Source organism: Aotus nancymaae, unplaced genomic scaffold (genome assembly GCF_030222135.1).
Source record: "Aotus nancymaae isolate 86718 unplaced genomic scaffold, 86718_ANA_hifiasm-v0.15.2.pri h1tg000089l, whole genome shotgun sequence".
In the NCBI taxonomy this organism is placed as follows: Eukaryota; Metazoa; Chordata; class Mammalia; order Primates; family Aotidae; genus Aotus; species Aotus nancymaae.
The window spans coordinates 13,780,705-13,796,179 of record NW_026988504.1 but is presented as its reverse complement, the minus strand read 5'-3'; the positions used below and the strand labels follow the sequence as shown (position 1 = coordinate 13,796,179).

The window sequence follows — 15,475 nt, the reverse complement described above, 5'->3', positions numbered from 1 at the left end:
AGGAACATATTTGAACTGATTATGTAGATAACTGCTGTAATGGTTAATACTGAGTGTCAACTTGATTGGATTGAAAGATAAAAATATTGATCCTGGGTGTGTCTATAAGGATGTTGCCAAAGGAGATTAACATTTGAGTCAGTGGGCTGGGAAGGGCAGACCCACCCTTAATCTGGGTGGGCACCATCTAACCAGCTGCCAGCTCAGCCAGAATAAAAAGCAGGCAGAAAAACATAAAAAGGCTAGACTGGCTTAGCCTCACAGCCTACATCTTTTTCCTGTGCTGGATGCTTCCTGCAATCAAACATGGGACTCCAAGTTCTTTAGCTTTGGGACTTGGACTGGCTTCTTTGCTCCTCAGCTTGCTGACAGCCTATTGTGGGACCTTGTGATTATGTGAGTAATACTATTTAATAAACTCCTACACACACACACACACACACACACACACACACGTATATCTCCTATTAGTTCTATCCGTCTAGAGAACCCTGCCAAAAATATATATGCAACATTCTTAGTTGCAGCATTGTTTAAAACAGGAAAACACGAGAAACAACCTATATATCTTTCAATTTATTCTCAACCACAAAATTTTGGTATACCCAAAGATGGAAATACTACATACACATTACAAAAAATAGAAAACAAAAACAAACAAACAAACAAAAAACTGGCTTAAACTGACATAGGTATGTAATAGACTAGGAAAGTGTGATGTTCATAGTATGATGTTAAGTAAGATCATTATATAATCATAGATATATTATTCTGTGTGCATATGATAGAAAATGTATTAGCTAAGCAAGAGGATTTTTCAGTTTAGATTGTACAAATACTATAATTTTTATAGAAAAACATATAATATTAAAAATTATAGTTTTAAAAATTAAATGAATTGAATTCTCCACTTTGACAATTTTTAAGTGTACAATTCAGTGACATTAATTGCATTCATAAAATTGTGCAACCAGCACCACTATCTAGTTCTCAAATTTTTTATAAACCCAGAGAGGAATTTTGTAACCACTAAGTTATAACTCCCACTCTCTCTTCCCCCAAGCTGCTAGTAATCTTTAATTTCTTTCTGTCTCAGTGAATGTGCCTAATTTATTAATAGATGTTCCATATGAGTGTAAGCATACAATATTTTCCCTTCTGCGTCTGATTTATTTCAAGCAAATTTTGTTCTATATTTTTGCCACAAAAAAAATTAAATGGATTGAGACACTGAGAATTTATGGGCAATAAATGTACATTCATTTTCTTTGCAACTGTTGGTAGTTTTTTACCCAATCCAATACAATCCTGCATTTTCTGAAGCATTTGCTTCTGTATTCATCCAACCAGTGTTTCATATTGCTCTGCTGCAAACGCTGCTTGTTGGAAGCATGTGGAAGTCAGCAACTGCATGTCAGCTCTGCTTCTACTAGGTCTATCTTCCTACTGCTGCTTCTCACTTTAGGGTGGTTTCTGTGGCAGTGGTCCTCCTGTCACTTATGGAACAAGACACATTTTGCATTGACGTTGTTGCCTGTCTGACATCCTATCTTCCTAGGTGTTTCACAGGATACTTTTAGACTGACTTTTTCTGTTGGAATTCTGAAACCACAGGTTGTACAAGAAATGTGGTACCAACATCTGCATCCAGTGAGGCCTCACATTGCTTCTACTTGGCAGAGGTGAAATGGAGCCAGCATGTGCAAAAATCACATGGCAAGAGACATAGAGAGAGGGAGAAAGAGATGCCAGGCTCTTTTTAACTGTCAGTTCTCCTAGGAACTAACAGAGTGAGAACTCACTCATAACTGCAAGGACAGCACCAAGTAATTCATAAGGGGATCCATGCCTATGACCCAAATACCTCCCACTGGGCCCCACCTCCAACACTCAGAATCAAATTTCAACATGACATTCAGAGGGTCAAATATCCAAACGATAGCAGATGGATAATGACTTTTTCTACAGGTCAGAGAATAAAGTTATATGTATCTTACCAAAGACAGAGAGCCATCATTTGATATCTGAACCACTTACCTTAAGACTCTAATAAAGAAGACATAAGAAAAGTCCATCAAAGTTTTATTTCTTTTTTTGTTTGCTTGTTTGTTTGTAGAAAGTGATTTATTTAGAGAGAGAGAGAGAGAAACAGGAGAAGGAGAGAGAAATAAACAGCTAACTCTCACACTGAGTGAGAGAATCAAGAAAGATGGAATCCAGGAGAGGAAAGCAGCTTTCACACTGAGTGGAAGGGAAAAGAGATGGAGTTTGGCAGGGGAAGACAAGCTTTCACGAAGGGAGTGTTCGTGGAAGGAGACTCCAGAGGGGAAATCCAGGATAGAGAAAAACAGCTTCCACGAGCACAAGAGTGTTCGTGGAAGGGGATCCAAACATGGAGTCCCCAAAGTTTTATTTCTAAGAAATAAATTTGCATATAACTCAAATGTAACAACTCTAGTATTACATCAATACAGCTATTATATCAATGCAGCAATTATATAACACAAAAGTGTATAATGACATGGGAAATGTTTGTGAACTGTGAAGTGAAAAGATACAAAAAATTACTATGCCTACTGATATTACCTTTGAAAAATGACTCATAAAAAATACATTGCATATAAAAGTTGGCTGAATAAAATATTAACTGTGATACTTTCTTACAGATTATGATTATCTTCTTCCATATAATTTTAATATGTACTAAAATTCATGTGTTTATTTTATAATCAGAATATGTCATAATTAAATGTTCTGCTGTGCCATTTCATCAGCTTATCAGAGCTTCTTATAGTGAATGTCACATTAAATTAGAATCTGAGTAAAAAATGTTTAAAAATAGCTGCATTTGAAGTTTAGGCTAAAAAACTCTTATTTTTATTTGTAAAATGTGCTCAGTGTTAATTTTATTGATAATAACCAAAAACCAATCTAATATTATATGATTTTTTAATTATTTTTAAGCACAAATTAGACATGTTGGGGATGAATAACATGTCTGATTTTGTTAATTTTGTATACTACTTGTTCCTATTTTTCCTTGTTTCCTTCATCCTAAAATTTTAAAAAATGAAAACTTTAATCATTATTGAATGTTTACACTATTGAATGTTTTCTTTTGTTAACTGAAGTAAAAGGAAGCATTCTTGTAGAATTATGGAAGCTAACAATGAAGTACAACCTAAAATGGAATGTTAGGAGGTTCTTCGTTTTAAGGGTCTTCCTGTGGGAGAAGTTTCCATCGAACTGTTGTATCAATTTTGTCATCAACATTTCCCAGCTCCTGCTCTTTACAGAATTCTAAGAATACCTAAGTAAGAGAAAATAAAAAGGATACAAAAATGTCAAGGTGTTTCTGAAAGATGGATTCATACAGAGGTTATCTGGATGATGCTCTCTTGTTCAAAGAAAACACACCTGCTCCAAGGTAGCCTGAGAGAAGCTGTATTCCTCCAGGTTGAAGGTCTGTTTCACTGCATTTAAAGAGACTGACATTAGTAGCTTATATATTTTTCACCAAGTGTTTGTAAAGTCACAATAGAGACAGTAACTTCAAACTGTTTAGATATTATAAGATACAGGTCAAATAATTACATTTCCTTGAAAGATAAATTAAAGAAGAGTGCTGATATGGCTAATAAATATAGCCATGTGTGAACATATTCAGTTTCCTATAAACTCTCTCTAAAAAGCTCCTTGTGTCCTATTTTAGTAATAACCTTTTGATTCTTTACATGTATGCTTTGGACTCTAAATCAGCTGTTGAGAATAATTTATTCTATATTTATAAATCTATGGAGAAGTCCCCTCCTTGCTGGCTCCCTTTTAACAGATCTCCCACTTCTACATTCTGCAACAATAGCCATAAATGCACAGTGTCTCTGGAACTAGTTCAGAAGCCCCTCCTCAATCGTGACTTGTTATACCTCACCGCTCTGTGTTTACCTTCACTGATCTTCACTCAGTCCTCCTATTGTTGCCTCTGTACATTTGCTCCTGGTACTTTGTCTTTTAGAAACATAGAGAACCCAAGAGCTCACCTTGATACTCTTTGGGACAACATTCTTATAATTATCCTTCAAGTCTATGCACTGGTGTCATGGTAAGAAACAGCCCTGGTACCCCAGTTCAGTCCTGCAGGATGGAATAAACTGACTGATCTGTGGCTGGGCTTCCTGGTCAGCACAGGAAGAATCATGTGGACCAAACCCACATCTAGGACCACCACTTCATTTCCTTTGACATTGTTAAGACTATTCTGGTAGGGATTTTCCAAGTTTTGATTGATTATTTAATTGTTCTACTGGAAAGTGCATAGTATATATTCTACATGAAAATATGCAACCAATACATAAAGTCTTATTTATATATACCCAAATTTACTGCCTCTAATTTGAAAAAGGCCCAAGATAGAGGGTGGACATCCTCCACAGGTAACTTATATGCCATTAAGGAGGAATATCTGTCAGGAAGAAGAGTGAGCTTTATCACTAAGTTTCAGTGTGATAACACAGGAGGAATTAATAGGCAAAGTAAAATAATTTTTCAAAGTGTTCTTTAAACAAAAATGTCTGATTTCATATAGCATGAATTCGTGTGAAATAACTTATATTCAGTCATAAAAAATGTTATAACAACAAAAATCTGGTTGCCTCTAATTTTAATGTTAAAGATAAATTTTGAGAAATAGCTCTGATGAAGAATCTTTCCCACTCAGCCTGCACTTTCTTTTCGTACTATATTTCTTACTCACTCTCAAAAAGCAACCTTTTTGTATGTTTGCTTTACTTTTCCCTCTCTCATAGGAGAGATTGAGATTTAATTTTTAATCTCTTCTATAAGAATTAAAATATGTTGAACTCTCCTGCTAAAAAATAATTCTTGACCTTCAACCCCCTTTCACGTTGCACAATCCAATGAACACTCTTCAGTCCTCATTTTCAGACTTCTTAAAAGCATTAAATAAAATTGTACACATCCTGCTTAAAACAAACATAATCTTTCTCTCTTACCTTCTGAGACAACCACAATTATGATTTTCCTTCTAACTCTCTAGGCCTGCACTGCTTAATAGAGTAACTACTAACTACATGTGGCTATTTAAATTTAAAGTAATTAAAATAAATAAAATTTAAAATTCAACTCTTCATTCACACTAGCCACATCTGAAGTACTCAATAGCTACCTCAATAGCTACATATGTGTAGTGACTACCATCCTGGACAGCATAGATAGAACATTTTCATTATCACAAAAATTCTACTGGCCAGTACTGTTCTAGATACTCCTCAGTATTTGTTGGTACGGTTGTGGTGGCGGTGTGGTGGTACTGTCCACACAGGAAGATTTATTTTTCTTCCTCAATCCCATCTCAAAGCTGAGAGTTCCTGGGGTTCATCAAACCCTCTTGACTTCCTATCTCTCTTCTTGGCCTCAACATTCTCCAATTTTAATGGTCTTCTACATGGTAAAAATGCCTCACTTCGTTTGTTGCCAGACCAGATCCCAATCACCTCTTCCTTTTCTTGTGAGCCACAGGTCTACATCTCTGTATTTTGGCAGCTCCACTTGGATATCTCTTTACACATTAACTCATGAGCTTTTGTTTCATCCTTCATATCTGTAGAATTCATTCTTGACCTAAGTTCTTTAAATGTGCTGTTTCCTAGAAACAGTGTCTGTTACTCCCACTCTTCAGCTGACCAAACCCTTCTCAGTCTTAAAGTCCTCCCTCAATGTCATATCCTCATTTATTTGCATTTTCATTTGCTTAATACCTTCACCTCCAAAAGAGAAGAACTTCATCTATTTTGTTGACTGTTCAACACACAGCCTGCAGTCAATAATAGGTGTCCAATAAATATAATAAATATTATAAAAATAAATGAATAGAAGTAGTATATCAGAAAATTCTGTTCATCTTTCAATTAAATTCAGCCTCATTCTGCTATTCACAATGGTTCGATTACCATTACTTATAACCCATGGCTGACCACATACAACTTTAAAAGAAACATTGGGAGGATCAAATGATTATTCGACTGAATAATTTCAGATAGAGTAAATCCTTCTCAAGCATGGAAGTCTGTGTTACGGAGCTCTTGATACAATTTATATTCAGCAAAATCCTGTAGGTGAAAGCATTGTTTTCATTGTCTATTTTAAAAAATCATTAAAAAGTTTATAGTTTAATTTGTCTATACTTTGTTCTTAATCTCCAAGCCATTCCACCATTTATACACATACATATGAATGCATGCACACACCATTCACCTTTTCTGAGGTCTAAAACACTCACTGAAAATAACTTTTTAGTTTTTGCAACACATCCTAGCAATCCTCAAACAACTTGTTTTGTGATTAACAAGCCCGCTCAGTGTTTCTCTTCTTGTTTAGACTAGCACAAAACTAAATGATACTAATACTGGAAAACACTTATACTTGTCACTCAAACCAAAAACATCCTTTACCTTTCCTGCCCAGCAGCCTGAGGGAAAATACAAAATCTCTGTGTGGAGAGGTTCCACCTGAGTAGGTTCTTTCATTTTTTATTTCTAGCAAATAATCTTTACCAAACTTGTTTTTGCAGATGTTGAATGCAACCAATACACCTAGTTCAGGGGAGATAAAGAAAGAAAAAATAACTTGTCTCTTAATTTCTTCCTCGGTTCTCACTGTAGAGGAAGGTGTTTAATTATATATTAGGGAGCTGAAGAGCATCAGCTGTTCATAGCAAACTGAAACTCTCTCTACAAGAACATACTAGTCCTGTGCTGGCTCAGGACAGGCACCTACCTACCTTAGCGTTCCTGACACCATCATGGCCACATGGTCACACACTGCCTTAGCCTCTGACATGTAATGGGTGGTCAAGAGGGCGCCCCACTCCTTGGTTTTAACAGTAGCCCGAAGTGTCTGCCTAAAAATAAAGTAAGGGATTGTTTACACTTAGAAAGTAATTTGGGAAAATAGATAAATAGGAAAAAGCAGGAAATCTAAAGAGAAAACTTTATGTTAAGATACAAGGAACTTGTATGGTGAAACCCCATCTCTACAAAAAAGTTAAAAATTAGCCAGGCATGGTGGCACATGCCTGTGGTCCCAGCTACTCAGGAGGCTGAGGTGAGTGGATCATTTAAGCCCAGGAGGTTGAGGCTGCAGTAAGCTATGATTGCACCATTGCATTTCAGCCTTGGCGACAGAGCAAGACCCTGTCTCAAGTAATACAATAAAATAAATAAATAAATAATAAATAAATGAGGCTATAAGAGAAAATCTTTGCCATAGAGAAAAAGAATAAAAATTGTGCTACATTACCTAAGGATAGTACCACATTAATAGGCTTCATAAAAAGAAGAGTATTGGAATATATTGATTAAAATAATCCACTATTGGAGAAGAAAAGTTGGAGTAAAAAATAGAGAAATATCATACTATATGACTTTCAATAATTCAAAAATGAAATGGAAAAATAAAATACAGGGGGAAAAGGAATAAGAGAAGAAAAATCCAATCAAATATAATCAAGAGTCTATTTGGGTCTTAAAATGTTTTGTTTTTTCCTTCCTGGAGGAATTTGAATGCTATATTAAATTTCACTGAATTACGTAATAGAGGATGTGCACATCAAAGGTTAAAAGGAGCAAAATGTAACAAACAAACATACACACAAAAAACCAACCTAGATGTATTCTATTGACTCTGGCACTTAATATTCACTCTCCTTACCATATTTGCTGCTGCCCCTCGGGGTCCATCCCGGTGAATGGCTCCTCTAGAAGTACCACTGATGGGTTCCTCAGGATGCTCAGCACGAAGCACAGCTTCAATGGGAGGAAGAGCCCATGGGTACCCAGCCATGGGTGCACAGAGCAACCCCGAGCCTGGCCTATACCTTTCTCTTTATTCCCTCTGATACACTTTCATGGGAGCCTTAAGTTGCTCCTGGAGATTGAGAGCTTCCACCAATCTGACAAAAAACAGTGTTATTATACATGAAGTGTACAGCAAATGGACCTATCTGAAATAACTATAGGAAACCCTTAGGACTATTATTCTAGATAGTAAATTTAAGCTTCCTTAACATTTTCATAAATACTAAATCTTATGATTTGGTTCTTATTCAGGTATTTCAAACATTTTATTTGCATGACAATTTAAAGACATTGTTTATGATCTCTTTTTAGATAAATAAAGAGATTACATATTTTTCCCTTCCTTCAGCTACAAATTGTGAGACTTCTCTCTGTACCATGAAATACTAAGAGCAGCATCTTTTTTGCCCAGTCCTTTCACAGCTGCATACAACTCCAAGTGCTCTTTCATTGTAAGCTCAGGCCACACAGTGAGTTCTCCTGAGGGCAGTACCCCAAGAACTTGAGGCTGTTGTCACACTGCTGCACTACTGATGCTCTGCTCCCTTGTAACACCACCTACACAGGACAATGAATACCAGATCCACCTTTGGTTTTTGCTCCAATCTGCTCTACTAAAAGAGATAAAAGTGGCCATTAAGCTACAATATTTTTTGAATACTCAAGATAAATTTTATAAATTCTTTCATCTATTTTTTGATATTTGATTTACTGACAGGAATAATAGAAGGGTGTCATCAATATTTAAAACAAAATTTCCTTCACATGTCACATGCCACTCCTGCAGTTGGCTTTGTGCACCCAGTGATTGTTTTAATGGAACTACTTTTACCAGCTCCATTGTGGCCTAGTTATCCTAAAACTTCACCTGGAAGAAAGAGTCACCATCAATATTTGAATTTTCAAGGCTGACTAATCTAAAATTGCTTGGTTGGTTCCATAACATTTGGAAACAAAATGACTTTTTTTCAGAGACAGAATCTTGCCCTGTCACCTAGGCTGGAGTGCAGTGGTGTGATCATTGCTTATTGCAGCCTCGATCTCCTGGGCTCAAGTCATCTTCCAGCATCAATCTCTCAAGTAGCTGGAACTACAAGCATGCACCACCACACTCAACTAATTTAAAAATTTTTTGTAGAGATGGAGTCTTGCTATGTTGCCCAGGCTGGTCTCAAACTCCTGGCCTCAAGCACTCCTCCCACCTCAGCCTCCCAAAGCACTAGGATTAGAGGCATGAGCCACCACAGCCAGCCCAAAATAACGTTTCTAAAACAAAAGCTTAGTTAGCACTTTTTAAACTCCTATATTACAACATTAATACAGAGAATTGGGGTCTTGCCATTTGAATTGGGACATGATTTTGAAGTAGAAAAGACTTATCTGTGGCCACGTGAAGAAGTTTCATAATTACACATTAACCCTTGAAAACTCCTTTATTACAACATTAATACAGAGAATTGGGGTCTTGCCATTTGAATTGGGACATGATTTTGAAGTAGAAAAGACTTATCTGCTAACATGTGAAGAAGTTTCACAATTACACATTAACCAGGAAATATGAACAGTCTCAAAGAATAAAAATTTGTCCCCTTCGTAGTCTTAAATCTAGAGAATAAGGAACATTACAACAATAGTAATAAAGAGAGCAATTATTCAAACCTTTTTTAATACAAAAGGAAACATTTCTGATGGCTATTTTCTTCTTTCTTGCTGAAAAGCAACTTTTCTTTGTTTCATAATATTCCTTGTGTAAACAGCTTGCAGTTATGACTAGTTTCTGGAAAATATGACAAAGCATGATTTTCCTGTTAAATTTCAGATATTTTACGAATTAATGTTTTATTTTCCATTTCCTAGTCTATAAACCTAACCAAATTTAATGCCAAGCTGAAGAGCTTTAGCCTCTTTTTTCAAATAAAATACTCAAATTATGTTCATAAATAAGGGCTACTTAATCAACTACTAATGAAATTAATTCCTAATTAAATACATTCCCTTTGCCTTACACTAGCATCTATCCTTGCCCTTTCCACTAATTTCATTCCCAGTTTATTCCATATTGATTTCCATGCATTGTAAATTCATTTGCTCTTGTTCATATGCTATTCAGTTATTAATATTACAAGTATACGACAATACAAAATGAAATTGCGACTTGAAAAATATGTGGGATTTTGTTAAAATTAATTTTAAAATATCAGAGAACTTGTTGAATTAATCTGATGAATGAGGAGCTGGAAGAGTAAGACTCACAGAAAACTGAAGATGAAAAAAATAAAAGAATGAAGACAGGGTAGTTACTTTTAAAGAGAATAATTTGAATATTAGCTATAAACAGACATATTAAAAAACCAAAAGTAACTTTTCAAAATAAAAACCAACATTTTATAGGACAAACTAATTACCTGACAATTTCATTAAGGGTCTAATCACTGTTGTCCACCTCCTCCAAGTTTGGAGTAGTGAGTGCATTTGCTGCTTTGACTCTTTCAGTTTGAACATTTTCATCTTCTTCTTAGGGCTCTTCTGGATTGGGATGAATTTCTCTACTTTGTGGAGAGATTCTACAGAGGAAATAAAATAACATAAAAATGCAATTCTGGCTGTACAACAACTATTAAGAAAATGTAAACCCCTATAATTAAATTATTATCCTTTTTTTAAAAAGACTATAGAATGGTTAATTTATTAACTACAAGATTCTTCTTGGCAGTAATAATACCTCCAGTAGCCAAGACCCTTGAAATCTTCTTTGACTATATTTTCTCTTTAAAACATTTTATCCTGTCAACTGGCTCTCTCGCTTCTTTTAAATCTCTCAAATGTAGACATATGGGTATTTTAGTCTGTCACATCCAGATTATGGCCACTTTCCTCATAAAAGATCATCCTAATTGGTTTTATATTGAACCAGTTTTTACTGTACCTTCTACTTAGGGACTCATAATGGCCATAACCAGAAGAAAAGCAAGCTTTGATGCTTAACCACTACTTACAGAGATGTACAGGACAAAAACTTATCTTACCTAAAATCGGAACCTATGACTTAGAAACTAAATATCCCTGCATCCAATCTAATTCTGTTTTCTTTTTCCAAAAACAGCACTATACCACATGCTTAGCCAAGTGCTGGGTAGTAAATCCATTTTAATAAACTTATGTTAAATATACTGCAATAAAGACTAAATATTTAAGATCACAGCAGGAGGATCACTTGAGCCCAGGGGTTTGAGACCAACCTGAGCAATATAGCAAGATCTTCTCTCTATTTTCAAAAATAAAAATAAGTAAAATGAAAACATAAATTTTAAAAGACTAAACATTTAAATTACATTCAGATCTCAATTACTATTCTCCCAACCTGAAACCCTGTCTCTATTTTCAAAAATAAATATAAATAAGTAAAATAAAATTATAAATTTAAAAAGACTAAATATTTAAATTACATTAAGATCTCAATTAATGTTCTCCCAACCTGAAAACTGGGTCTTTACTCATTATTTCATTTCCATACTTCATTTCCAGATACCTTATGATAAGAAGGATACTCTGAAGGTATGACGGAAAGAAAAGAAAAAAAATTAGAATTAGTATCACCATGGCATTCACACTCAATGGTCAATATTTGTCCATTTTTTTGGTCATAGAAGATTTGATCATTTTCTTATAAATTTGAAAAACAGCTTGTAAAATACTTCTCATGTGGAAGAAAGGTTTATTCAAACTGACCCTCCCACTGAGAAAGAATTAAAAACCCCACACTAATTTTTTTTAAAAAAAACTTCTTAAAAGCATAGAAGAGCTAATAAAATGGTATGAACTTTTTAAGCCAAATCTAAGTGAATACAGGAGATAGGCTTAGCCCCAAAGCAAATCTTGTCCTAGAGCTATTCTTTATCCTTGAAATACTGAAACTTTCATTTTCATGCCATGTCCAGGAGCAAAAGACAGAAGAGACTGTTGAAGTATAGAGTCTTCCCAAGCAAGGAGTAGATAGGTCACTCTTTATCTAATAAAGGATGGACCTCAAAGGGTGATGCTTTTAGTGACAGGTGAAAAGAACCCTCAGGATACTGCTAAGATCATTGCCTTGAGTGCTTATCATGGAAAGAGAAAGTGAAGGTGGAATTACAAGCCAGCTTTTACACAGACTTGGAGCCCAAATTAATATCACTGGAAGGTCAGGAAAAAAACCTCAAGCCTAGAATGTGGTTTAACGTGGTAACAAACTGGTAGTGTCCCTGTAAACTTGGCAGAAGCAAACAAAATGGAATAGCTGTCCCAGAAACAGACTCTACATGTATGGGCATCTGATATATGAATAGAAGTAGCTCTGAATATCAATGGGAAAGACATAGACTTTTCAATAAACAGTTGTCTCAACCGCTGGGACAACTGGACATCCTTAAAGATAGAAATAAAACAAGCTTACAGGAGAAAAATGAATTTTAGATGATTGAAGACATAAATGTGAAAGGGAAATATAAATATCTTAGAAAATAAAATAAAATAATATCTTCTTGACCTTAGGGAGGGTGAGATTTCTTAAACATTACAGAATATAAAATAACATTTATTAATTTTTAATGTTTTTTTAAAATAAATTGATCATTCTTAACAGATGCTCATAGGCTTTGAGAAGATTCCAGATTCATTCTTGATAAATACTAGAAACAAAAGACAAAAGCTCTCAGTAACCCAGAACTGAGGGATTTAGTAAGATAAATAGGTTATATTTTAAAAAGTTACTATGATGCTAATGGTTAAGCACTAAGAAAATTCTCAGTAAAATCAGAAACAATGTAAGGATGCCTGCTTGCAAATGGTATTAGTTGAGAATTTAATTCTTACTATTAAGATGGTTAAAAGAATGGTTTTATTGACTTCATTTATCCCATTGTTCAGACTGTCCAAGTCTTTCACATACATAAAGTTGAGCTGAAATAAAAACCCACCAAGAGTTAAATGCAAGTTTTTCTTGCATTTAACTTACACATTAAATAGACCCAGATTGTACTTGATGTTCTTTGGGATAACAGTGAGTATTCCATGAATTGAGATAAGAAGAGTTGTTTTTTGATGCTAAAGTCTATTGATGACCTGACATCTTTCCTTAGTTATGACCTCTAACATTGTTTATTTTCCAATTCTATGTAATAGGGATTTGCAAGTTTCTTTTTAGGGGGAGGGACAAAGTACAGAACTATGAAGTAGACAAGATTTGCCCACAGTTCCCCAAAATTCTCAGTGGTGTTTAGTTTCTGCCAGAAGTACTTAATAGAATCATGTTTTCTTTCCCTTACTTACCAGTCATACACTCCAAAAGCAATTTACTGACACTAAGTAGTATGCAATCAATAAACCCAATAAGATTTTGGACATTGATCAACATTTAAATGAAAAATCTCTACCCTCTGACAAGATGGATTTACCACAAGACAGCATGTTTTAAACAATGGAAAAGTTCTAGTCCTGTCTCAGAATCCTCTCTGGTATTCATAAACAAAGGTTGGGCTTCCTCCTGTTTTTCTGCATAGATTGTCCCTCTTCCCACTAGTATGAATGGAATGCTGACCTCAGCAACTTTGACAGCTTTCAATTTTATACAGCTTTGAAATCTTATTTTTAGAACTTATCAGCATTGAATAACTTCAAAATTTTATAAATACACCTGTTCCAACAATGAGTAAAGATTTTATTAATAGGCTACGAGGTGAAGATCAGAGACACAGTAACATTGCTTACCTGGATCAATAACGTGATATATCCAAGCCAAGTGAAGGAAGGCATTAAAATCATGCACAAAACTAAATTGGGTTTTTCATATCGACTTGACACCAGAATTGTGATACACATATTAACATCTAGAAGAAAACAATCCAGAGATGTTATAATTTTCTTAGTTATATTTGATATCTTAAGATATTTCCTATGATTAACCTGTTTTCCTGGGAGATACTGTCATTTTCAACTTTGGCCTCACAGATAGAAATATTCTTAGGATATCCTCTTTAGTAAGTATCAAACTCCACTGCAACTAAAACATAGGATTACAATAAGGTCTGACATAAATATCTTAACGATTTTGCATTACCCAGTAGAGATAAACAGCAACAATAAAAGAAGGCCATATAACATTATTCACTTAGTTTATTATAACTAATCTTAATATGCTTTCAGTACAAGGACACAGTGAAGAATTAACTGATGATATGACTTGGGAACTTAAAAGACAAAATAAACTTTGAGGTTGGTGTTTATTGCCATATATAAGCAGTCAGAGAAATGTCGGAATTATTAGTCTTGATATCCAAGGTAGGAATATTGAACAGTTTAGAACATTCCCAGAGGTAAATAATATGAATGTCACTTTAAAGGGCAGCCCATATCGCCACTCAGATTGTTAGTAGTTTCCTAAAATGGCTCTCTGGCTCCAGTTCTTCCACCAGTCAAAATTCATATGACATTCCAAAGAGTGTATACAGTTGACCCTTGAACAGCATGAGTTTGAACAGCATGGGTACAATTATAGGTGGATTTTTTTCCATAAATATGTTAGAAATTTGGGGGAAGATTTATGACAATTTGACAACCTCACAGATGAACCACATAGTCTACATATACTGAAAAAATTAAAGAAAAGTTAGGTACATCATGAATGCATAAAATATATGCAGGTATTAATCTATTTTGTCATTTGCCACTGTAAATTATAAACAAATCTGTTATAAAAAGTTAAACTGGATCAAAACATGCACAGAAACACTTACATACCATACATGTTGCCATTAGCAATCAAGAAAAATGTAAACATAAAGATGCAGATTTAAATCATGACTGCATAAAATTAACTGTAGAACATGCTGTACCCCTGTAATAATTTTGTAGTCAACTCCTGTTGCTACTGTGAGGAGCTCAAGTTTGCAAATATTCCCTTAAAATGCTGTGTGAGGTTCCTTACTCTCAAGCAAATGGCATATCTCAGAAAAAAATGACCTCTCATGGTTCTTGCAGATTTTCATTGTGTTTAGTGCAATAATGTAAACTTTGAATAATACCATAGGACCTATAGGAATTTCCACTAGTGATTCTGGAAGTTCTCCCAAGAAGCAGAGAAAAGTCATGTCATTACAAGAAAAAAGATGAATTGCTTGATATGTACCATAGATTGATACATAGATATGTACTATAAATTGCAGTTGCCTGTCATTTCAAAATAAATAATCCAGTGTAAGGACCACTGTAAAAGAAGAAAAGGATATTTATGCATCTGTCACTGTAGCCATACCAGGAGGCACAAAAACCTTGCACTTTTTGTGAAATACCTTTTTATCTCATATTGAAGATCCAACTTTTATACCTATAAGCTTTAATACAATTTGATAAAAAGTGAAGTCATTATATAACAACTTAAAGGAAATGTGAAAGATCTAAAGCTGGAGAATGTAATGCCCTCAAAGGATGCTTTGATAATTTTAGAAAGACGTTTAGCTTAAAACATATCAAGATAACAGAGAAAGCAGCTTCAGCCAATCAAGATGCAGTAGACAAGCTCCCAGATACTATTAATAAAATCGTTGAAGAGAAAATATATCTACCTG

At 34.7% G+C, this 15,475-nt stretch overlaps 1 pseudogene; it reads right to left on the bottom strand.

Moving 5' to 3' along the window:
• Positions 1-558: 558 nt before the first annotated feature.
• On the bottom strand, positions 559-13,738 carry LOC105718187 (ATP-binding cassette sub-family A member 10-like; annotated as a pseudogene).
• Positions 13,739-15,475: the final 1,737 nt, after the last annotated feature.